Below are 24486 nucleotides of genomic sequence, written 5' to 3' on the forward strand. Positions count from 1 at the left end.
TTTAAACCGTTGATATTATTTACTAAAGCTACAACTCTCTATTTTGACTCCATGCTGTTAACAATATCTCCAGTCTTTCCTTGTCTACTATCCCTACTTACATGTGTTTAAACTTCCAATTTGTAACAAGTCCACGACATGAAGAGTGCTAGCTGAATACAACCTTCACAGAAATTGCTTCTGCAGATGTGAAGAAGCAGACAGTGGAGAAAAGAGTCGAAAAAGCGAAAGAAAAAAAACACTCAAAGAAACTGATAAAACGCCCCGTGCTGAGATGATGTATCTGAGTAAGAGCTAAAACTAGTCAGGCAAGAAGAGTACAACTATTCCTTCGGCCACAGATGCTACATTTACTTTCATCACGTCCGTAGATATAGTTAGAGTAGAAACACTACACTGAGAATACTGGTAAGAACAAGTTCACAATTACGTTAGTGGCCTACCTGGTCCGAAAAAGATTTGTTAAAGAGACTACCAATTAAGTTAAATCCTCTAACCAAAATATTAAAGTTCGTCACACTTTAACAAATAATGTTGTTAAAGCGCCATTGCTAACTTCAAACAGCCAACTATCTTTCGTTTAGTTTTTCTGTCCAGCATAATGTAATCTTTCGTTTAGTTTTTCTGTTTAATGTAAGTCTAAATTACTTATACTGTTTTGTATGTTCTAGATTTATAATGTTTTTTTATTTAATAGATTGAAAAATTATACTAGTTTATTTAAATAACTTGATGGGTTTCTTTATACTAGTATAACTCGTTTACTGGGTAACCAGTTAATGCCTTTCTATCATAATGGGGCTGGAATGCTAACAAATGGTGGTATCGTATTTTTATTATTATTTTTTCAATTAATTTTATCTTATTTACTTTGGGCCGCCTATTGGTAAGGCGGTAAGTCTACGGATTTATAACGCTAAAATCAGGGGTTCGATTACCCTCGATGGGCTCAGCAGATAGCCCGATGTAACTTTGATATAAGAAAAGCACACTCTTTACTTTGAAGAGCAGTCATTTTTCCACAACTACCCGCAGGCAGTGAAGGGTTGATATAGTTGTGGGCTTCAGCACTCACATATCGCTCTCCTAATTTCCACTTTTGTATCAATTACAACTCCCTTATTTTATTTCTTTATGTGGGACTATAAACTAAGATACAAAATCTATCTAAGTCACCTCCAAAACCTGGAGTATATTTTGTATCCTACACTATAGATTCTACCCTGGAATCGTTTTGATTAGTGCAGCGTTCTTTTTTTTCTAGTTTGTTTTGAGGTTATAACAAACTAATAAAAGAAAGTTTAATATAAACTTTCAAAGTTATTGTTCTAAGTATTAAAATATATTTTAATATATACTACTAGTTATTTCTTATAACTATTAAATAGTTATTTAATAAGTACTTTCTTCTAAATTTGCATTCTAAGTATTAAAATGTATTTTCATATGTGCTGTATGGTATCTTGTTACAAGTATTAACGAGTATTTGAATGTCTACTTTCTAAGTTTCTATTCAAAGTATTATGAGTATTAAAAAGTATTTTTATATGTAAGATTTACATTGTTTTCAAACTATTAAAGTGTACTTTAATACGTACTTTAGAGATTTTTGTTTTAAGTAAAAACGATTATTTTAATATGTACTTTGGAAGGTTTTCTTCTAAGTATTAAAATGTATGTTAATATATACTACCAGGTTTTTGTTCCAAGTAACCAATGGTTATGTTAATATGTACTTTCCAAGTTTCTCTTCTAAGTGTTAAAAAGTATGTAAATATCCACTTTGAGGTTTTTTATTCTAAGTAGAAAAAGGTTTTTAATATGTAATTTCTATGTTTTTCTTCTAAGTATTAAAACGTATCTTGATACGTACTTTAAGATTTTTGTTCCAAATATTCAATGGTATATTAATATGTACTTTCTATGTTTTTCTTGTCAGTATCAAAAGGAATGTTCATATATAATTTCAAGGTGTATCTTCCAAGTATTAAAAGGTAAGTTAATATTTATTTCCAGGTTTTTATTCTATGTATTCAATGGTATGATAATATAAAATTTCAGGTTTTTATTCCATGTATTCAATGGTATGTTAATATAAACTTTCAGGTTTTTCTTCTAAGTATTAAAGGTATGTTAATATGTGCATTCAGGTTTTTGTTCCAAGTATTCAAAGGTACTTCAATATCTATTTTCTCTGAATTTCTTACAAGTATTAAAAGGTATGTTAATATATCCTTTCAGGTTTTTGTTCCAAGTATTCAATAGAATGTTAATATGTACTTTCAACGTTTTTCTTCTAAGTAATAAAACGTATGTTAATATGCTCTTTGAGACTTTTGTTTTCAATATTAAAAGGTATGTTAATATGTACTTTCAGGTTTTAGTCTAAGTATTCAATGCTATGTCAATATCTACGTTCTGTTTAACATGTAAGTATTATAAGGTATGTTATTATATACTTTCCTGTTTTTCTTCCAAGTATTGAATTGTATATTTATATGTACTTTCTAGTTCTTCTTTCAAGTGTTTAAAGGTATTTTTAAATATTTTTTAAACATTTCTTTTCGAAGTAATAAAAGGTACGTCAATATGGGCTTTCTATGTTTTTTTTACCAGTATTAAAACGTATGTTAATATGTACTTTCAGGTTTTTCTTCCAAGTGTTAAATAATATGTTAATATTAACTTTCAGGTTTCTGTTCTTTCTACGCTTCTCTTCTATGTATTAAGAGGTATGTTTATACGAACTTTCAGGTTTTTGTTCAAGTATTCAATGGTATGTTAATATGTGGTTTCTATGTTGTTTTTTTTCTAAATATTAAAAAGCATGTTAATATCGACTTTGAGGTTTTTGTCCCAAGTATCCAAAACTATGTTAATATGTACTTTCTATGATTTTTTCATAGTTTTCAAATGGTATGTTGATACGTACTTTCAAGATTTTTCTTCTAAGGAATTAGACGTACATTAGTATTCACTTTCAGGTTTTTCTTCCATGTATTAAAAGGTATGTTAATATGTACTTTCAGGTTTTTGTTCTAAGTATTCAATGCTATGTCAATATCTACGTCCTGTTTAACTTGTAAGTATTTAAAGGTATGTTATTATGTACTTTCGGTTTTTGTTCCAAGTATTCAATTGTATGTTTATATGTACTTTCTAGCTTTTAAAAGTATTTTCATATATATTTTTTTAATATTTCTCTTCGAAGTAATAAAAGGTATGTTAGTATGTACTTTCTACATTTTTTCTTCTCTCCATCAAAAGGTATGTTAATTTGTACTTTCAGATTTTTTCCTCATTATTCAGTGGTACGTGAATATGATCTTTCTATGTTTCCTTACCATTATTAAAACGAATGTTAATATGTACTTTCAAGTTTTCTTCTAAGTATTAAAAGGTATGTTAATATGTAGAGTTTATATTTTTCTTCTCTGTATCAAAAGGTATATTAATTTGTACTTTCAGGCTTTTGTTCTAAGTATTAAAATGTATGTTAATAAGAACTTTGAGGTTTTTTAAGTATTCAATGTTATGTTAATATGTACTTTCTATGTTTCTCTTAAAAGTATTAAAACGTATGTTAATATTTAATTTTAGGTTTTTGTTCCAACTAATCAAAGGTTTATAATATGTACGTTCGATACTATTCTTCTCGCTCCCCGCTATACAACGGTATGTCTCCGAATTTACAACGCTAAAATCAGGGGTTTGATTCCACTCGGTGGGCTTATAAATTGTTCTCCTGATTGGTGGTTGTGCAGTAGACTAACAACCTATTCACTTAAAAACCAACTTATTCACGAAACCCCAGTATATGCGGCCCTATGTTCCTTAAGGAATTTAGTGGCATTATTATTATGCTATTCTTCTCAGTAATAAAGGGTATTGTTATATGTACTTTCAGATTTTTCTTCCAAGTAGTCAAGGGTATATTAATATGTACTTTGTATATTTTCCTTGTGAGGAATAAAAGGTATGGTTATATACACTTTCAGTTTTTAGTCCAAGTAGTCAATGATAATGTACTTTCTAAGTTTTCTTTTGACAATCAAAAGGTATCTTATTATGTACTTTCAGGTTCTGTTTCTAGTATTCCATGGTATGTTAATATGCACTTTCTATGTTTTTCTACTAAGTATTAAAACGTGTCTTAATACGTACTTTCAGGTTTTGTTCCAAATATTCAATGGTGTCTTATTATGTACTTTTTATGTTTTTTTCTAAGTAATATAACGTATGCTAATATGCACTTTCAGATTTTTCTTCCAAGTATTCAATTGTACGTTTCTATGCACTATATAGTTTTCCTTCTAAGTTTTTAAAGGTGTTTTCATGTATTTTTTTAATATTTCTCTTTGAAGTAATAAAAGGTATGTTAATATGTACTTTCAAGTTTTTCTTCCAAATATTCAATGGTATATTTATATGTACTTTCTATGTTGTTTTTTTACCAATATTAAAACTTTTGTTAATATGTACTTTCAGGTTTTTGTTCCAAGTGTTCAATGGTATGTTAATATTAACTTTCAGGTTTTTGTTCCAAGTGTTCAATGGTATGTTAATATTAACTTTCAGATTTCTGTTCTTAATATTAAAAGGTATGTTAATATGAACTTTCAGGTTTTTCTTCCAAGTACTCAATTGTATGTTAATATGTACTTTCTGTTATTCTCTTTTTTATTATTTTTATTATGAACTTTGAGGTTCATAAATACTTTAAATATTTTGTTTAAAAAGTATTTAATGGTACGTCAATATGTACCTTCTATGTTTTCATTAGCAGTAAGAAAATGCATGTTAATATATACTTTCAGGTTTCGGTTCCAAGTGTTTAATGGTATGTCAATATGTACTTTCAGAATGTTGTTCGAAGTATTGGATGGTATTTTGATATGAACTTTCTCTGTTTTCCTTCTAAATTTTAAAAAGTATGTTAATGTGTGCTATAAGTTTTTTGGTCTGAGTATTCAATAGTATGTTAATATGCACTTTCAGGTTTTGTTCTAAGTATTCAATGGTAAGTTAACATGTACTTTCTACATTTTTCTTCTAAGCATTAAAGTATATTTTAATACATATTTTTAAAGTTTCTGTTCTAAGCAAATAAACGTTATTAATATGCGCTTTTCGGTTTTTGTTCTAACTATTCAATGCTATGTTAATGTGTAGTTTTATATTTTTCTTCTTTTCTATGTTTTATTTACGAGTATTAAAACGTATATTTATATGTACTTTCAAGTTCTTCTTCTAAGTGTTCAATGGTATGTTAATTTGTACTTTCAAGTTTTTGTTCTAAGTATTGAATGGTATGTTAATATGTACTTTCTATGTTTCTCTTCTATATATTAAAAGGTATCTTAATATGTAAGTTGTATGCTTTTCTTCTAAGTATCTAAAGGTATGTTAATATGTAAGTTCATGACTTTGTTCCAAGTGTTCAATGGTATGTATATAAGTAATTTCAGGTTTTTCTTCCATGTGTTGAAGAGTATGTTAATATGTACCTCCAAAATTTCTCTTCTGATTAATAAAAAGTACGTTAGTATAAGGATTTTATTCGATGTATAAAAATGTATGTTAAAATTTGCTTTCACTTTTTTGTTCCAAGTACTCACTGTTATGTTGACATATTCTTTCAAGAGTTTTTTCTAGTTATTCAATGTTATTTTAATATGTACTTTCTACGATTCTCTTCTAAGCATTAAAAGGTATGTTAATATGTACTCTAAGATTCTTGTTCCAAATATGCAATGGTATGTTGATATGTATTTTAAGGTTTTCGTTCTAAGCATTGAAAGGTATGCAAATATGTGCTTTCACGTTTTTGCTCCGAGTATTTAAATGTGTATTAATATGTACTTTGTATGATTTTCTTCTTAGTATCAAATGATATGTTAATACTTACTTTCAAGGTTTTCTCCTGAGCAATTAAACGTGTGTTAATATGCACTTTAAGTTTTTGCTTTAAGTATTCAATAGTATGTTAACGTGTACTTTCTGTGTTTTTCTTATAAGTATGAAAAGTATTTTAACATATTCTTTGAAGGTTTTTGTTTCAAGTGTTCAATGTTATGTTAATGTCTACTCTTAGGTTTTGTTCCAAGTCTTCTATGGTATGTTAATATCTGTTTTCTATTTTTTCGTTTTATGTATTAAAAGGAGTTTTAATATGTACTTTTCCTTTAATAGGTTTTTCCTCTAAGAATTAAAAGATATGTTGCTATGTACTTTATAACGTTTTCTTCTAGGTATTAAAAGATATGTTAATATCTACTTTCATGTTTTTCCAAGTATTCTATGGTATATTAATATGTACTTTCAGGTTTTTGTTCTAAGTATTCAATGCCAGGTCAATTCTGTTTAACTTCTAAGTATTAAAAGGTATGTTATTATCTACTTTCGGGTTTTTCTTTCAACTATTCAATTGCATATTTATATGTACTTTCGAGTTTTTCTGCGAAGTTTTTAAAGGTATTTTCAAATATTTCGTTAATATTTCTCTTCGAAGTAATAAAAATTATCTTCAGGTCTTTGTTCTAGGTATTGAATGTAATATTAATATTCAATGATGAATATGCACTTTCTACGTTTCTCTTCTAAGTTGTAAAAGGCATGTCAATATGTATATTTTTCTAAGTATTAAAAAGTATGTTAATATCTACTTTGAGGTTTTGTTCTAAGTATGAAAAGGTATCTTAAAGTGTACTTCTTATGTTTTTCTTCAAAGTTTTATAAGGTATGTTAATATGTACATTCAGGTTTTTCTTCCAAGTATACAATGGTACTTCAATATGTACTTTCTATGTTTTTATTAAAGTATTAAAGCTATGTTAAAATGTACATTCAGGTTTTTCTTCCAAGTATACAATGGTACTTCAATATGTACTTTCTATGTTTTTATTAAAGTATTAAAGCTATGTTAAAATGTACATTCAGGTTTTTGTTCAAAGTATTCAATGGTACTTCAATATGTACTTTATATGTTTTTATTTAAGTATTAAAGTATTTAAGTATATTCAGGTTTTTACTCCAAGTATTCAATGGTACTTCAATTTGTATTTTCAATGTTTTCCTTAGAAGTATTAATATGTATGTTAATATTTTAATATGCACGTTCATGAATTTTCTTCCAAGTGTTCAATGGTATGTTTGTAAGTAATTTCAGGTTTCTCTTCCATCTACTGAAGTGTATGTTAATATGTACTTTCTAGGTTTCTCTTCAAAGTAATAACAAGTATGTTAGTGTGATGTTTTTGTTCTAAGTATAAAAAGGTGTTTCAATATTTGCTGTCAGTTTTTTGTTCGAAGTACTCAATGGAATGTTATCATATTGTTTAAAGGTTTTTGTTCCAAGAATTCAATGATGTGTTAATATGTACTTTCTATGTTTCTCTTCTAAGTATCAAATGGTATGTTAAAATATTTTTTCAAGGTTTTTGTTCCAAGTGTTCAATGGTATGATAATATGTGCTTTCATTTTTTGTTCCAAGTATTGATTGGTATATTAATACAAACATTCCTTATTTTTGTTCTAAATTTTAAAAAGTGTGTTAATATCTACTTTCAAGTTCTGATTCTAAGTATTCAATGGTATGGTAATATGCACTTTCTATGTTCTCCTTTGCAGCAATAAAATATATGTTAATGTTTACTTTGAGGTTGTTGTTCCAAGCTGTCAACGGTATGTTAATATGTACCTTCAGATCTTTGTTCTAGGTATTGAATGTAATATTAATATTCAATGATGAATATGCACTTTCTACGTTTCTCTTCTAAGTTGTAAAAGGCATGTCAATATGTATATTCTTCTAAGTATTAAAAAGTATGTTAATATCTACTTTGAGGTTTTGTTCTAAGTATGAAAAGGTATCTTAAAGTGTACTTTCTATGTTTTTCTTCTGAGTAATAAAAAGGTTTGTTAATATTTCCTTTCAGGTTTTTGTGCTAAGTATTTAAAAGGTATGTTCATATGTACTTTAAGGTTCTTGTTCCAAGTATTTAAAGTTGTGTTAATATGTAGTTTCAGGATTGTGCTCTAAGTATTTAATACTATGTTAATATCTACTTTCTCTTTCTTTCTTGTAAGTATTAAAAAGTATATTAATATGCACTTTCCGGTTTTTATACGGATCAAAAGTTCTGTAACTATGTATTTTCATGTTTTTATTCAAAAGTATGTTAATATGTACGTTCTATTTTTTCTTCAAAGTTTTAAAATGGATGTTAATATGTTCTTTCAGGTAATTCATCCAAATATTGAAAGGTATATTAATATGTACTTTTAAGTTTTTCTTCAAACTATTAAAAGGTGTGTTAATATGTACTTTCATGTTTTTATTTCAGTATTTATTTTCATGTTATTACCCGGTTTGTATGTTTTTTTTCTAAGTACAAAAAGGTATGCCTATTTTCTGGTTTTTGTTCCAAGTATTCAATGGTATGTTAATATATACTTTCTATGTTTTCTGTTCTAAGCATTAAAAAGTATGTTAATATGTACTTTGATGTTTTTGTTCCAACTTTTCAATGGTTTTGAAATATGATTTTTGAATTTTTGTTTTAATTATTAAACGTTATGTTAATATCTACTCTCAGGTTTTCGTTCCAAGTATTCTATGGTATGTTAATAGGTACTTTCTATGTTTTGTTTTATGTATTAAATGGTGAGTTAATATGTGTTTTAAGGTTTTTGTTCCAAGATTTCAATGGTATGTTAATATGTACCTTCACGAGTTTTCTTTTAAGTAATAAAACGTATGTTAATATATACTTTCATGTTTTAGTTCTAATTATTAAAATGTATGTTAATATCCACTTTCTCTGTTTATCTTCTAAGTATTAAAATGTATGTTAATATGTACTTTATATGTTTCTCTTCTATGTTTTAAAAGGCATGTTAATATGTGCTTTCAGGTAATTCATCCAAATATTGAAAGGTATATTAATATGTACTTTTAAGTTTTTCTTCAAACTATTAAAAGGTGTGTTAATATGTACTTTCATGTTTTTGTTCCATTATTCATTTTCATGTTATTATGCGGTTTGTATTATTTTCTTTTAAGTATAAAAAGGTGTGTTGTTACCTATTTTCTGGTTTTTGTTCCAAGTATTAAAAAGTATGTTCATATGTACTTTCAATTTTTTATGTATTAAATGGTGGGTTAATATGTGTTTTAAAGATTTTGTTCCAAGATTTCAATGGTATGTTAATATGTACTTTCACTATTTTTCTTTTAAGTAATAAAACGTATGTTAATATATACTTTCACGTTTTAGTTCTTCTTATTAAAATGTATGTTAATATCCACTTTCTCTGTTTTTCTTCTAAGTGTTAAAAGGTATGTTAATATGTACTTTATATGTTTTTCTTCTAGGTATGAAAAAGTATTTTAATATCTACTTTCAATATTTTCCAAGTATTCACTGGTATGTTAATGTGTACTTTTATGTTTTTCTTCTAAGCATTAAAAGGTATGTTAATATCTACTAACAGGTTTTTGTGCTAAGTATTAAATGTTTATTAATACGTTATTTTCGGTTGTTGTTAGTAGTGTTCAATAGTATGTTAATATGTATTTTAAGATTTTTGTTCCAAGTGTTCATTGGTATTTTGATTGGCAATTTTAAGTTTTTCTTCCATGTATGAAATGGTAGGTTAATATGTTCTTTCTGTGTTTCTTTTCCGTGTATTAAGTATTCAATGGTATGTTAATATGTACTATGTTTTATTGTTCAAAATATTAAAAAGTATTTTAAATTATATTTTGATGTTTTTATTCTAACTATTCAATGGTAGGTAAATATGTTCTTTGAGCTTTTTGTTATAATTATTAAAACGTGTGTTAATATTTACTTTGAGGTTTTTGTTACAAGTATTGATTGGTATATTAATATGTACTTTAAGGTTTATGTTCCAAGTATTTAAAGGTATGTTAATATGTAGTTTCAGGATTGTGTTCTAAATATTCAATGCTATATTAATATCTACGTTCTGTTTAACTTGTATTAAATGGTATGTTAATATGTACTTTTTATGTTTCTCTTCTATGTATTAAAAGGTATGTTAATATGTACTTGGGTCCCGGCATGGCCAAGCGTGTTAAGCGTTAAAGTGACGGTCAATCCCACTATTCGTTGGTAAGAGTTTCCCAAGAGGTGGCGATGGGTGATGATGACTAGCTGCCTTCCTTCTAGTCTTACACTACTAAATTAGAGACGGCTAGCTCAGATAGCCCTCGAGTAGCTTTGCACGAAATTTCGAAAACAAACAAACAATATGTACTTAAAGTTTCTGTCGAAGAAACTTTATTCAATGGTTTCTTAATATGTACTTTGAGCTTTTTGTTCTTAGTATTAAAAGGTATATTAATATGTACTTTTTATGTTTTTCTTCTATGTATTGAAATATATGTTAATGTGTAGTTTCTACGTTTTTCTTCTAAGTATTATATGGTATGTTAATATGTTTTTCAACGTTTTCTTCTGAGTATTCTATGGTATTTTAATATGTTTTTAACGTTTTCTTCTAAGTATTAAATGGTATTTTATTATGTTCTTTTAAGATTTTCTTATATTTATTCAATGTTATGTTAATATTTTCTTCCTTGGTTTTCTTATAAGTATTAAAAAGTAATGTAATATGCACTTTCAGGTTTTTGTTCTAAGTATTAAAAGATATGTTAGTATGTACTTTTGTTCTGAGTTTTTAATGGTGTTTTAATATGTTCTCTTAGATTTCTTTTCTAAATATTAAGGTGTATTTTAATATGTATCTCTTAGATTTATGTTCTGAACATTAAAGTGTATTTTTACTTGTACTTTAAATTTTTATTGTAAGTTTTAAACAGTTATTTAATGTGCAGATTCCTTGTGAAACGGCCTTTTTATGTGACATTGTCTTAGTAATTGTCTCATTTCATGCTGTTTTTTTCATTAAAGTATGTTTTAACGTACTTTCCCTATTAAGAATACTTTCATTGTTGAAAGATGTTTTATGTATTTTTATTGTACAAGAACTTTATATTATTTTTGTTATTAGAGTTTTGTAATTTACTAAAGACTATTTTACCTGTGTTTTATTTTATTTGTTTCTTTGTTAAAGATTCAGCTTGTAAAGAGGATAGATGAAAATAGTGAATGTTTTATTTGTTGTGTTCTGTGTCTTGTTTGTAATGGTGCATATCTCATCTTAGTAGTTGATATGCATCTACATATTTGTGTTTCAATACAAAACGTATCTATATTAAAAAATATTACAATATGATTGTTACAAAGTTTGACAGTCTAGTCTGTAATTTATGTATATTATTAATACTACCTTATTTAAGTACTTCATACTTCACAGTACATTTTTCAAGTTCTCGGGTTTGATCAATTAAATAGCAGCTGGCAAGAGAAGTAAAATATTACAAAATTTAATATCTGTTTTTTATGTTTTTGATGAAAGAATAGAAGATAACATGCAGTACATAATACTCATCTTCCTTTACTGAAATATTTATTTATAGCACAAATAGCTTAATTGTCTATAACAGAAAATAATGTTTACTGAAAGCTTGCTAAATGTCATGAAGATACAAAAACATAACATATCGTACAATGTATCAATACAATTGTAAAACAGCTTCACAATACGATATTCGTATCATATTGCCACACCTTTACATGTAATATTGGGTATTGTTGGGTAAGCTATTTATCAAGGCCAGAAGAGTTGTACATTTTAAGTCAAGGTTGATCTAACTTTGTTATATTTCTACAGCCAGTGTTGGCTTACATAGAAAAGACTGTGGTACTTGGATGTTTTTCATTTCTTTAGTTAAACACTAAAACACTAAAATTATCTTAGTTATGTTACTTTTAATAACTCTCTTTTGGGATACAGTGAAGCACTCAAGCACATTTCATATTTTAATTTTCTTTAAGTGTCAAAGTTTTAGGTGAAGGCAAAAGTCCTCTTATTGGTTCACTCAGAGGAATAACAAAGTAGTTAAGCAGTGAGTTGAACACCTCTTGTCTGTGAATCAGGTAACAGCTACGAGCTGTCATGGCTTTTACTAGCCAAGTTAAATAACACGTGCACAATGTGGAATTGCGTGGAAAGGGTGTGTAAATAACTAAGTTGCAAGAGAAAGCCATGAAATGTCTTTATTTTCAACTTTCAACTTCTTTCTATCTTTAAGCACGATGTCTCAACGTTTATGGGGAAAAGCTCTTCTTAAGTGATTTGTCTTTACTTCCAACTTCTTCCTAACTTTAAGCAGGATGTCTCAAAGTTCTTGCAGAAAAGCTCTTCTTAATGGATGTCTTTACTTTTATCTTATTACTATCATTAAGCAGGATGTCTCAAAGTTTCAGAAAATATCTTCTGTAGAGATTTGTCTTTACATTCAAGTGCTTTCTAACTTTAAGCAGGAAATCTCAAAGTTCTTCCAGAAAAGCTCTTCTTAGGAGATTCTCCTTTACTTTCAACTTTATTCTATCTTTAAGTTGGATCTCTCAATGTTCTTGCAGAAAAGGTATTCTTAAGAGATTTGTCTTTACTTTCAACTTCTTTCTGTCTTCAAGCATGATGTGTACACATTGTTTGTACGGCAGTCTTAGAGTAAGGTAGTAATGAAATAAACCTTAATGGTCATATTTATGTACAAATTATGTATACATTGTTTATACAACTGTTTTATATTACGTTAGTATTTAAATAACCCTTAATAATCATATATATATAATTCTTATAAATTGTCTCCCAAGAATATGTGGCCAAAGGCCGTCTGTAGGGTATCTCTATCACATGGATTGCTATCCATTAATGCGTTGTATGTCTGTCAGGAGACGCTAAACTGACGTCAGGTAAAGAATGCTTAATGTTGCGCTCTGTAGTGCTGTGATGTCAGTCAAATGTGAACGTGCAATAAATCACGAGAAGTATTTATTATGCACTCACTTGCCTATATCTCAACATGACATGTGAACGTTAAAAGAAATAAATAAAAATATTTGTTACTCTTAACTTTGGTTTTATGTACTCTTGAAACAGAACACTTTCTAGGACCTTGGACAGAATACCTCTTGTTTATACGGTTGTCTTATAGTACAGTATAATGTCAGTACTTATGTAGACAATATGTATACATGTTTATACAGCTGTTTTACTGTACGGTAATGAGTAAACAAATCTCAATGTTCAAATTTATGTAGAAAATATGTATGCAGCAGTTTTTGCAAAAATTAAATTCGCCTTCAAGTTCATATTTATTTCAGTAATCAGACTGAGGAACAGGTCACCAGCTAGGAAATGAGGGCGCTTATGCTCACCCTAACGTCTAAGTTCGTGACCACTATCTTCTTGTTTTATTACTGCTGATAAGCATAGTTTATTTAGTTTTAGTGTTAGCTTAAACTCTCAGTTTTCAACCTTGAAGCACATAGAAAGTCAGGAAACTGTTTGTTACTAAGTCATTAGCGCTTGCTATCAGGCGAAGTACTTTTTCAACACCTCAACATCAAGCATGATACAGACAGTCACGTGGTTTAAACACAGCTATACTTCGGAAGACGCACAGAAACATGTGGCAAGTTCCAGACTTAAAGAAAAACTTGGAGACGATATCAGAAAACTTTTAATCCTATTTTTAATTTAAACTTTTATGACTACAGTAAAACTAAAAATAATTATAATATAACCTATTCTTTAAAACTTCAACTTTTAGTTGTACATTTAAATGTCTTACTTAAACCTAAACCGATGTCATTTTTCTGATTTCATAAAAAACATTTAACTCCTGTTGAAATATGCCGGAATATCATACATATTTTACTTTCTTAAAGCATGACTGATGGCGAGTCAGGTGATTGCCCAAGGTCATAGCACCAAAACGAAAGTGATGCACAATGACGTGGGTGACGTGAAAGGTCAAGTAGTTTGGTCTTTGTTTTGTTCTTGTAGGCTAACCAGAGAACATACTAAAGATTTAGGTAGAGATTACGTTAGACTTCATCTACGAGCTAGCGAAAACATTTACACTTGCTGGAGACTCTGTCTGCTATATATGAAAATAGTGATTGTATGCAGACTTGTATCCACTCTCGTTATTGCAGCTCAGATTCAAAGACAGAGACAATATAGCGCTGTTTTGTAATTTTGCAGCTCTTGCTAATTACTCTAAGGGAATTCAGAACAATATGCGAATATCACAGAGTAGGTACGAGGAGAAAATTCATTGTAGTTACCAAAAACACCTTTCTTATACGTCTTTTACTTTCAAAGTTGAAACTTTTAAGCTGAGAATTGTCTTAGGTAGAGAGTATTATGACCAACAGCAATAGCCTGACATTGAGGAGCAACAGCTGTCATAGAGATTTATTGGACCTAAAAGAAATTCTCTCATCGACATTGGATCTTTCCAAATCCTAAAAAGGTCTACGATAACTATCTCATTGCTGCTATAGACTAGGGAAGGAGAACTGCTATTATCTGGTGAACTTTGAAAAGCCAAAATGGTTTTCCCTCCTGCGGTTTAACATCGGCGTACAAGAAGTTCGGGTCAGTGAAGAACGTCTAGAGATGTACAATCTGACAAGTCTGAGACTGAATGAGGCAGTCCTCATAGAACTACCAGCCAGAATAGAGCAACCATGGCTGGATACTAGAGAATGTTGGGTGGTGGTAATCAACAGATGAAACAACACAAATTGGTAAAAGTAGTAATTTTGGGGGCAATGTCCAAAAGTTATATTTCTTTGTCAATAAAAGATATCTGGGCTCAGATATACTGAGTACATTGGGATGTATTAGTTAACTTTGCTATGCAAATGGTGAACTTATGTTTAATAGGACAGTTGTATGATGCCAACTGCACCAGGCCTGGGAATATCGGACTGCGAGAGTGTATACAACTAATAGGTGTGCTATCATAAGTAATTCGTCATTTCTAGTTTTTCTAAGACAGAAAGTTAACACTTGTCTGAATGTAGAGGCTCTTGCATCGACACCTTACTTTACATCCTCATTGTCAAGATATATCATCTTAGTTTTAACACAGAGTCCATTGGAAGAAGCTTTAGGTTATTCTGTGAAAGAGACCCAACGTCTGAAAATGTGATCATGTAAGATCTAGAGAAATTCCTTAAAATTCATAGTTAAAGTTGAATTCTGCTGGTAATCATTTATTTTATAATTCTTGTAAAGCATTATGAGTTCTACTACTCACAAATTGCAATATGTCGGAGTACGGTAAATATTAACGTTTAGTTCAAGTAAATACTTCTTGCAGTCTATGAGTACTAGTACATGTGTAGTGCGGAACTGTATGTATATGTGTGTGTTATAACGAAAGCGTATAAAACATTACACAAAATCATTCATGAATGTACTTTAACAAAAACTAATCGATCATTGGTAAGCAACATTTGAATTAATGAAATAATTTGATTGTGAAGCTAAAATCTCGAAGTATGAAGTGAGGTGTTACTAATAGCTCTGAAACTTGTTTAAAGATACCTTTTATTTTCATTAATATGCTAGTGCTGTTTAAGAACATCTCGAATGAATCAAATAAAATTACTCACACTATGGGAGAATCACAAACAATGACAAGTATCAAACCAAAAGCTACTATTAGGATACCTAATGTTTTATTTGATTGTGAGTGGATGTTTTTCATTTATGCAGATTGAAAGATTTTTTGATGGTATACAACTTTCTGATTACTTGTCAAACATTTCAGTACAAGATGCACTTATACTAGGCAGCAGCAGAAGTAAGGAACTCTGTGTCATTACTTTATGGTCGTCTTTAATAGTTTGACTTGTATAAGGAAAAATAACAGGGTTAAAGAAGTGAGGTTAGTGAATATGTGGTTCGTTTTTGGTTACTTACGCAAAATCACCAATCGACACAAAATTTGTTTTGCTGAATGGAATTCAACTAGAAATTAATGGAACACTGAATTTCTGACCATATCAAAGAAGCATTGTTCACAGAAGGAAGGTAGACAACATCGGCATCAGTCCTAGCATTGATATCCATAAGAGGGATGTATTAGTTAACTTTGCTATGCAAATGGTGAACTTATGTTTAATAGGACAGTTGTATGATGCCAACTGGACCAGGCCTGGGAATATCGGACTGCGAGAGTGTATATTACAAAAATATCGAACTCAACATTAGCTTGGGAAGTTATCTAATAAAGTCCCGGTACTGTTCTGGAATTATGGATGATCAGTTCTTGACCTTTTTAGTGGAATAATGACAAAGATGAAAGCAGCCTGGCTGTCGGTAATGCTTAGGTTGCATCTGTCCAACAGTCACACAACATGAAATAAATACAGGTATTACAAAGATAGTTAAACAACTTCCACACATGCTTCCTTGTAGTATTAGGGATGTAACTTACCCCGAGATGCAGGAAGTGAACAGGATCATACAGTAGTGAGAGAGTGCTTCGTAATGATCGACAGGAAAAGTGTAATCAGATTTTCATTAATTTTAAACAAATAGCTGGCATTATTCTTTCTTCTATCATGAACAAATGAAAGTTTTGATATGTCCGAAAGATATTGATGGTTCGATACACGAGATATGGCACATGATTACTGAGAAATTGAGCCACACTAACATTTTCAGTATATGTAATGTTTTGCATAAATCTCAGGTCGTGCCATTCGGCCTGTGTGATACTTCTACCACATTTGAGAGGCTAATGGAGCTTGTACTGAAGGGGCTGCAATGCGAAAAGTGCCTGATCTGTGTTGGTGACATCTTAGTGTTCGTTTGCGCTTTCGACTGTGTGGCCGAGAACCGAATGTGACACCCTAGTGGATAAACACTGAAACCAGAAAAACATGTGGCCGTGTACACAGAATTGGAAATTCTTGGTCATATTGTGGGTAGGAAAGGAAAATCCCAAGGTTATGTTAAAATAGCAGTGGTACAAAATTTGTTCTAATATGCTACCAAATGAAAAGTTAGCATTTTTACTAGATATTCCATTATACTACAGATGGTTTACGGTGGCCAAGGTTATCAATACCATCATCGTTTTCTGACTAAAGTTCAGACACAGTGAGGAATGTGAAACAAATATTCCAGTTCCTAAAATGTGATTTAGTAGATGACTCAATACTGGCAAACCAATGATAAGATTGTAAAATCTATGTCATATGTTAGTTTTAGTGGATCCATAGCAATGTTATCGCGGTTGTGTAATGGATTATAATGTGTAATCACATAAGCTATTTGTATGCTTTTGTTTGTTTGTTTTTTTTAATTTCGCGGTAAGCTACTCGAGGGTTATCTGCACTAGTCATCACCACCCACCGCCAACTCTTGAGCTACTCTTTTACCAACAAATAGTGGGATTGACCGTAACATTATAACGCCCCACGGCAGAAAAAGCGAGCATGTTTGGTGTGACTGGGATTTGAACGCCTTAACCCACCTGCCCGTGCCGGGCCAGTTGTACGCTTATAGATCCTTAATGCAAATACTGCATGACGAAGAAAGGACAAACATTTATTACAACAGGTATGGTAAACACTATTTAATACAATTTATAGATACTTGTATGGTAAACATTATTAATAATAATTTATGGATACTTGTATGGTAGATACTATTAAAAACAATTGATTAGTACAGGTATGGTGAACACTTGATTAATACTGGTATATGTCCGGCATGGCCAGGTGGGTTGCAGCGTTCGGCTCGTAATCTGAAGGTCGCGGCTTCGAATCCCTATCGCACGACATATGCTTGCCCTTTCAACTGTGGAGGCGTTATAATGTGACGGTTGAGAAGAGACACTGTGAAGACAATGACTCTCAAAGGATAAGTCTGAATATGTCAACCTAACGAGTTGACCATCCAACCAGTTAGCATGACAGAGAAATGGAAGGGTTTCAGATAACAAAAATTCAAGAACATAAAGCCCAAAAGGAGACAAGATATGCCATGTAATACTATCAGGAGTGAACAAAAAAGAAGCCTATTAAAACTGAAATGGAAGTACAGGTGGGAATGGAATAGTAAGAAAACTGATGTGAAAGCCAAACAGCCTCAAGAGGCAGCATAGGTCTGAGGAAGGCAGGAAGGACCAGTTGGGATACAGGATGACATAAGAGTAAATGTAAAGAAAGCAGGTAACAGTAAAAGATATAAATATCTGATCTACAACTATGACATCTGCAATCAAGGAAAAAAAGAAAACAGGTCTTGAGGAAGAGATGGCAGATGGAACATGAAAACAAAGGTTCAAAGGGAAGATAGCTAAAGTATATGAAGGACCACACTGAAAATACATAAAGGACCACACTGAAATTCCAATCAGTCAAATCATAGAAACATGAAGGAAGCATGACTTGAAAGGAGTGAAAAAGGCAAGAAATGACAGAGTAAGACAAAACCAGATGACACCTGGAGAAAGTTGATGGCCACTTGATAGCTAGACATGGTCAAAATGGACAATCTTTTGCCAAACAACCAGGTGAAGAATAGATACAAATGAGGAATGGAAGGTTTGAAAGGACTGAAGTCACATCGAAGAGACCAAAGGCAGAAGGTATACCATTATCTGTGGTAACTGGACAGAAAAGAATGTTTACTGAATCACAAAAGATACCACACATAGAGTCAGTCCCTGGGCTGAGACAACGAACCTGACAAAGACCAAGAATGAATAGCTAACAGAGGTTGAAAGAAATATAGACAGCAACTGCACAAGGTCAAAATAGTGGAAACAATGGTTTCACCATCCAATAATTAGCCACCAGTGGGCTAAAACACAGTGGTTTGGAATATGGATAATACTATGGAAAGTAGTTTAATAGGAGGGTCAGCATAGATATGAAAATCCCCTCCAATCTAAACAAAATGCAACCACCTCTGTATTTGCCAGGTGTGGAATTGGAAGTTAAAGGGAAGGAAGTTTAATGCTCCAATGGGTGGTGATGACATAAATGTTGTCCCAATTGAGAACACATCCACCTAAAGATCTGTGGATCAAGGGACCATTCTGTGAGAAGAATCTTGTTGGTAAGAGATAACCAGTCCATAACAAAATTACAGTAGCTAGAAATTTAGCAAGCTGAAAGCATAATGTGGTGATTGTTAGCCTAGAAAGGAGATCCAGGACCTGAAAGCAAAGGGACTTAAAATGGTTACCTCCTTGCTCTGTGATATAAGTAACCACTGTGGAGATGTTGGAATGTACCATCCACTATTCTCAATATTAGACAAAGGAAGTGGGAAGAAGCTCAAAAAACCATCACAGGCTAAAGAAGCAGATGAGTGTGGTCTCTTGACTGAACAAGAAGAAGCAAGCAGAAGCTAGTCATCCATAGAAAGAATGCAAAGAGTAAAGATGTTGGACAAGAGTTAATAACCCCAAGAAAATACTTGAAAGAACTGAGGTTAGTCTAAATGGTACAGTTCTGAACCAGAACACTTGATTAAAAGCAATAAATAACTAATAATAATGTGGGCACTGAGGGAAAGAAGCACAAATGAGGTTTTTAGTATTACAAACATAGAAAAGCCTCAGATTTATAAACAGGAAAGAAACAAACACAGCAGTGATATAATATAGAAAGAGTAAATTCAAGTCCTACACTGACAAAAATTAGGATGGTAGGGCACAGAGATAACAATCACAAAACAAAAACTGTCAAATAAACCAATGAATTATACATTACTAGTAGTAATGAACTGTAATGTACAAACTACCCAAACACACCTAGTTAAAATACTTATAAATATTAAACTGGCAAATCATCTAAATTTATCTAGTCCACAAAGTATGCAATGATAATGAACAAGCAAATCAACTAAATTGACCTAGAAAACACATTAATAGTCAACATCTAACTTACAATTTCTCAAAATTTACCTATACAACAAAAGACACATAACTAAATCCCACACTGACAAAAATTACGATGATGAAACACGTAGCAATGACAAAAAAATAAGCTATTTACATAGAACAGTGGTTCCCAACCAGGGGTGCTCGCACCCCTCGGGGGTGCGAGATAGCATTCCAGGGAGTGCGAGATCCATACTCCTTCAATTTGGATAATATGTCGGATGATGAAGAACTGAAGGAAGATCTTATTGAATTGAGCAGAAATAGAGTTCTTGAAATGCAGTTTGAAAGCAAAACTTTGGAACAATATTGGTGTTCGGCAATGTAAATGTTTCCAAAACTTTGTGAAAAAGCACTAAATGTGCTCATCCTATTCGCGATGACATACTTATGTGAGTTTGGATTTAGTGCCCTTTTGTCAATCAAGACAAAAATCTAGAAATCGCTTGGATGCACAGGGAGACTTGCAGATTGCTATCAGCAACAAAGTGCCACACTTTGAAAAACTTGTAAGAAATAAACAGGAACAAGAGAGTCATTAAATTTAAATTGGCTTATGAACATTTGAACATTTCAAATTCAAAGAAATTTCATTTCATACATGGATGAAAATATATTTTTTGTAGGCCATGTAGGGTTTATGCAACTTTAAGTTTGTTGTAATATTTTTTCTTTTCCAAATGTTTTGTTTTTGTTTATATATCATTAAAAACTAATTATAAAAATTTGTTTTGGCCACCTTCAGCTTTATTCTAAAATAAATAATTACTGTGAGGGGTGCAAGAACATATTAAAATTTTTTAGGGGTGCAGGACATAAAAAAGGTTGGGAACCACTGACATAGAACAATAAACTAGATGTTAGTAATACTAATGACATGTAACTTGTGAACTATCTAAACAGATGTAGTTAATGAAGTAGTTATTTATAATAAACTAACAAACCCACAAACTTTGCCGAGTCCTCAAAGTATGTAATATTAATGAGCGTGCAAAATAAATTTACCTGAAATAATGTAATTATCGATATATAATTGACTATTCATCTAAATTACTTTTAGATAAAAGACACATGAATATCTAACATACCAAACTCAAAGCACTAATAACAGGAAATAATTAATTTTCCCATGAATAAGTAAGGACAACACTGCACAATGTCACACCTAACACAGGTACAACAACCAGGTGTAATGTGTGTATGTCTAAGCATAATACAGACCTCCAGGAAGAACTGTAACCATTAGAAAGAAAGGAGTAGAACAGTTCTCTACCAAAGTGAATGACATGGCAGATTATGGAAGGTGAAAATATTTGAAGAGGAGTAGAATGTGACAGACCAAAATAAATAGATGCTGGAAAAATTGATTGATTGATTGATTTAGTGTTTTATGGCACAAAGCAGCGAGGCTATCTGCGCCAGACATTCAGTAAAAATGTAAAAAAATAATAAATAAATAAATAAATGTAGTAATAGACATAAATGGAAATGAAGGTAAAACAAAAAAGAATAAAACCAATGTTGACACCTAGTCTACAATGTTAAGATAGAAGGCAGAGTATAAGAAGTTGTAAGGTATTTACTCCAGCAAAAAGGTAATGATCATAACCCGCCAGGAAGACTAACAGGTAAGTTCAAGAACCACCGTCAATCACCTGAAGTTGGTCTTTCCAGTCCTGGTTCCGGGTTATGTGTCATAGCAGCTATTATCAAAATGTAAAAGAATAAAAGTTTTAAAAGACACTCCACAAAATCGTAATAATGAATAGCCAAATGTCCAGTAAAAAGATAAAAGTCAAGTAAATGGAGTAAAATTTGTAAAAGTAATTGAAGATAAAAGCAAAACGGCAATTAAAACAGAAAATGGCGTAAAAACCAATGTTGACATCCAGTCAACAAAGTTGTAAAGAACTACCTGTAGCAGAATGGTAATGATCATAACCCGCCAGGAAGACTAACAGGTAAGTATAAAAAACCACCGTCAGTCACCTGAAGTTAGTCTTTCCAGTCCTGGTTCCGGGTTATGAGTCAATATGACCAGTACTAAAAAGTTAAGTAGTAAAAGTGTGAAATGATATGCAGCAAAAGTATAATAACAACTCGCCAGGACGACTAACGAGCAGTTCAAACGGATAGTTCAAACAGTAGCGTTAGTCACCTGAAGTTGGCCTTTCCAGTCCTGGTGTCGAGTTATTTAATGTTCTGGCCATTGTCCAATGTCAAATTGAAAGAGAGAGATTAAAACTGTAAAAAAGGAACCACAATTAGAAAGATGTAATGAATAAATATGCAACACTTAAATGAGATTAAAAAGATTAATGGCCATTAAAAAATTAAAAACATTATCAAGGTGGACAGAGTCACCATCACCAATAACTCTGTCCAATGTTACAGACTGACCCTGGGAAAAAAATGTTTAAAATATTGCCGTCGTTGAGAATTGTAACGATGGCAAGAAAGTAAAACGTGGCTGATAGTGATTTGAGTGTTACACAAACTACACATTGGTGCATCAGTTCCAGATGAAAGAAAATGATGAGTTAAAAAAACTGTGACCAAAGCACAGTCTAGTTAGAATAACTTCCTCCTTCCGAACTTTATGGAAGCTAGATGGCCAAAGTCCAATTTTGGGCTTGATTTGAAAAGGTTTGTTGTCACGTTGCTCACTCCAAGTGGACTGCCAGCTGGCACGGAGACGAGCCTTGAAGACAACACCATAGTCCATGTACGGAATAGGCATAAGAGTGATGGTGCTGAAGCAGACATATTTAACTGCCATGTCTGCAAGCTCGTTCCCGCGAATACTAACATGGCCTGGTATCCAGAAAAACTGTATTGAAGTAGCTGCTAATGAGAAATGGGCCAGTCGGTTTCGAATATCAGCCAGAATAGGATCTGAGCTAACGTGTAGCGATTCCAATGCAAGTATAGAACTAAGCGAATCAGTATAAATAGTGCAGTTGGAGTACTGCTCAGCTGCAATATGATCCAGGGTAAGAGATATGGCATACAGTTCAGCAGTGAACACAGAAGCTGTAGAAGGGATTTTGCGCGCAACTACTGACCCATAGCAAACCATAGCAGAGCCCACTGAATTACCTGATTTGGAACCATCTGTATAAATGGGAACTGAATGATTGTTTGAAAGATATTCATTGAATAAAAGACGGTACTTCCAATCTGGAGTATCTGCATTTTTTAGGTGACTGAAAGAAAGGTCACATTTGGGGGCTGTAATAAGCCATGGTGGGATGGGCCAACCTGTGGAATCTGCAATGTTATCCAAGGACAGACCCAATTCATCCAATTGCGCCCGGATGCGAAGGCCAAACGGAGCAATGACAGATCGTCTGTTCTGAAAAAGTACTGCCCACCGAGGAAGGAAAACACATTTCCAGGTGGGATGCTTTGGTAAGGAATGAAGTTTCGAAGTATATTGTAAAGATAGTTGCAAACGGCGAAGGTGTAGAGATGGTTCATGAGATTCAATGTATATACTTTGAACTGGAGAGGTACGGGAAGCCCCAGTGCAGAGTCGAAGTCCTTGGTGATTAAAGGGGTCCAGCATCTTTAAGGCCGAGGGTCTAGCAGAGCCATAGACCATTGATCCATAATCGAGTTTCGATCTAATAAGAGCACGATATACCTTTAACATTGAACAGCGATCTGCCCCCCAACTGGTAGAAGAGAGAACACGGAAGATGTTCAGTGCTCTTGTGCATTTGACCCGAAGCTGCTTTAAGTGTGGTATAAAGGTCAGTTTACGATCAAAGATAAGCCCCAAGAACTTGGTCTCCGGGACCACTTGCAGCAAAACTTCACCGATATGAAGTTCAGGATCAGGGTGAATACCCCGTCGACGGCAAAAGTGCATGCATACAGTTTTGGAGAGAGAGAAATTAAAGCCGTTCGCCAGAGTCCACTTCCGTACACAATTGAGGGCGGTTTGTAGTTGCCGCTCAATATATCTCATGTTTGACGACTGACATGAGATGTGAAAGTCGTCGACATACAGCCCATTCGCAACGGTGAGAGGGAGTTGTTCAGTGATGGCATTTATCTTTATACTGAAGAGTGTAACACTCAATACACAGCCTTGAAGGACTCCAAGTTCCTGTACAAAAGAACGGGAAAGTGTCGAACCCACACGAACTTGGAATCTCCTGTCCATTAAAATTTTTTTAATAAACATGGGTAGATGGCCACGTAACCCATATGTATGAAGGTCTCGCAAAACGCCATACCTCCATGTTGTGTCGTAAGCCTTCTCTATGTCAAAGAATATTGATACAAGATGTTGGCGGTTGAGAAAGGCTTCTCTGATAGATGTTTCAAGACGAATTAGGTGGTCTGTGGTAAAGTGCTGTCGACGGAACCCACACTGGGTCGGCGAGTGGAGGTTGTTTGATTCAAGGAACCAAACAAGACGAGCATTAACCATCCTTTCTAATGTCTTACAGAGACAGCTCATCAAAGCAATTGGACGGTAGTTTGAAGGAATCTTGGGATCTTTCCCTGGCTTAGAGAAAGGTAAAATAATAGCCTGGCGCCAGGCATCAGTAAAAACATTCTCCTGCCAGATCCGGTTGAAAACAATCAGAAGGACATCAAGAGAAGCAGGAGA

At 32.1% G+C, this 24486-nt stretch overlaps 1 long non-coding RNA gene across 2 annotated transcripts; it reads left to right on the top strand.

Moving 5' to 3' along the window:
* Positions 1-301: 301 nt before the first annotated feature.
* Positions 302-11387, top strand: LOC143247162 (uncharacterized). Of its 2 annotated transcripts, none has more exons than XR_013026409.1 (6): positions 302-408; positions 1940-1994; positions 2378-2429; positions 2693-2732; positions 3030-9429; positions 10062-11387. It is a non-coding gene; the product is annotated as an uncharacterized LOC143247162 (long non-coding RNA). The 2 variants fall into 2 exon arrangements; XR_013026408.1 differs by lacking the exon at positions 302-408 and adding an exon at positions 1661-1766.
* Positions 11388-24486: the final 13099 nt, after the last annotated feature.

Source organism: Tachypleus tridentatus, chromosome 3, assembly GCF_004210375.1.
Source record: "Tachypleus tridentatus isolate NWPU-2018 chromosome 3, ASM421037v1, whole genome shotgun sequence".
Taxonomy (NCBI): domain Eukaryota; kingdom Metazoa; phylum Arthropoda; class Merostomata; order Xiphosura; family Limulidae; genus Tachypleus; species Tachypleus tridentatus.